Here is a 2,252-nt window from a genome sequence, read left to right on the forward strand (position 1 = left end):
TGTGGAAAGGAGAAAACAAAATTTTCTCTTTGTTTAATTGTGCAACGTAAGCTAAACATTCTACATTAAATTACTATTAAAATGCAATAAGAGCAAATATAAAATTGTTTTTGCCAGTTATTTTGAAGTCAGTAAGCGTCATTGTACCAACAGCAGAGAGAATGACGCCCTTAGAGAAATCAGTGCTCATTCTTTCTTACCCAGTCCTTCACTGATGTTATTACTTCAGTACTGTGATAGAAGCTGATGGAAATTTTGCTACAGATTTTAAATGGAATACATCAAGCTTTTTGTAGTTATAATGAAGGAAGATTTGTTGACATTTTCTTAGTTACTTTCGCCTTCTAAATGTAAAATACTCAATTTACCTTGTGCTGTATCTGATCCTATTAAATATTAAATAGGAAAAATTCCTACTTAAATCAGCCATTTATTGGTTACAGGGGAGTCTTTCAAAAGATATCTCACAGAAAGGTAGTTTTTTCCCATAATCGAAAGATATTAAAAGAAAGGAGAATAAAAACATTGAACATTAAAACTATATTGACTCTGCTGTGTTCAGTTTTGCCATTTAATTTCTCTTGGCTAATCTCAGCCAAGAGGATGATTTATCTCAATGACTATGTTATTCTTCTTAAAAAAGGGGGCTTCCAAGAAACAAAGATGAGCTGCTAAAAATAGGTTACCCAGTATAAGGGACACTAGGTATTTCACGCAGTTCCTATAGATTGGAAGCACGGGTGTGTACCGAATATTCGGCAGAAACCCACACCGTGCGTTTCAGTGCCACCGTTACTGGGTTCATCCCAGTCCACCCCAGTGAGCTCTGGGTGCGGGGAGCAGCAGGAACCCATGAGGCCGCTGCAGCCGCTTCTCAGGGAGGTTTCTGCCACCTGGTGGAACCTGCACAGCTGACACCAAATGCACCGACACCCAGAAACCTTTGTTTAAAGAGTAGCGGTGCAACTACTGTATCTAATACACCAGAACAAAAAAAAAAAAACCAAAGAAACAAATCAACCCAACACCACAAACCAAACCAACAAAACCCAAACCAAAAGCAAATAACAAAGAGACACTGCAAAACAAACAAAACCAACCCAAAATGTATTCACTTCAAGCAGCATTGCACCTTTCAAGTCTTTCTTCTGCTTGATATACTGCAAAATGTTGCTTCTAATTTATCCTTAACCATATTGGCTGCTCCTTATTTATCCTCATTAATGTCCTTGTCAAGTCTATTAAAAAAACTACTTCTGGAAGACATGAAAATCTGCCACATCACGGGGAATTAGCTCAAATGGTAGAGCGCTCGCTTAGCATGCGAGAGGTAGCGGGATCGATGCCCGCATTCTCCAGTGTTTTGGGCAGTCAACATGGCTTCACCAAGGGGAAGTCGTGCTTAGCCAACCTCATAGCCTTTTATGAGGACATAACCAGGTGGATAGACGATGGCAAAGCAGTGGATGTGGTCTATATTGATTTCAGTAAAGCATTTGACACCGTCTCCCACAGCATCCTCACGGCTAAACTGAAGAAGTGTGGCCTGGACGATCAGGTAGTGAGGCAGACTGCGAACTGGCTGAAGGAAAGAAGCCAGAGAGTCGTGGTCAATGGGGCAGAGTCTGGTTGGAGGCCTGTATCTAGTGGAGTGCCTCAAGGGTCAGTTCTGGGACCAATACTGTTCAATATATTCATCAATGACTTGGATGAGGGAATTGAGTGTACTATCAGCAAGTTTGCTGATGACACCAAGCTGGGAGGAGTGGCTGACACACCAGAGGGCTGTGCTGCCATCCAGCGAGATCTGGACAGACTAGAGAGTTGGGCAGGGAAAAATTTAATGAAATATAACAAGGGCAAGTGTGGAGTCTTACATCTGGCAGGAACAACCCCAGGTTCCAGTACAGGTTGGGGAATGACCTGTTAGAGAGCAGTGTAGGGGAAAGGGACCTGGGGGTCCTGGTGGACAGCAGGATGACCATGAGCCAGCACTGTGCCCTTGCGGCCAAGAAGGCCAATGGCATCCTGGGGTGTATTAGAAGGGGGGTGGTTAGTAGGTCCAGAGAGGTTCTCCTTCCCCTCTACTCTGCCCTGGTGAGACCTCATCTGGAATATTGTGTCCAGTTCTGGGCCCCTCAGTTCAAGAAGGACAGGGAACTGCTGGAGAGAGTCCAGCACAGGGCCACAAAGATGCTGAAGGGAGTGGAGCATCTCCCTTATGAGGAAAGGCTGAGGGAGCTGGGTCTCTT

The 2,252-nt window shown here is 43.9% G+C and overlaps 1 non-coding gene across 1 annotated transcript; it reads left to right on the forward strand.

Annotated features, from left to right (window-relative positions):
* Positions 1 to 1,285: 1,285 nt before the first annotated feature.
* TRNAA-AGC (transfer RNA alanine (anticodon AGC)) lies at positions 1,286 to 1,358 on the forward strand. Its single transcript has one exon. It is a non-coding gene; the product is annotated as a tRNA-Ala (tRNA).
* The last annotated feature ends 894 nt before the right edge of the window (positions 1,359 to 2,252 follow it).

The sequence above is a fragment of the Caloenas nicobarica genome, chromosome 2, assembly GCF_036013445.1.
Source record: "Caloenas nicobarica isolate bCalNic1 chromosome 2, bCalNic1.hap1, whole genome shotgun sequence".
In the NCBI taxonomy this organism is placed as follows: Eukaryota; Metazoa; Chordata; class Aves; order Columbiformes; family Columbidae; genus Caloenas; species Caloenas nicobarica.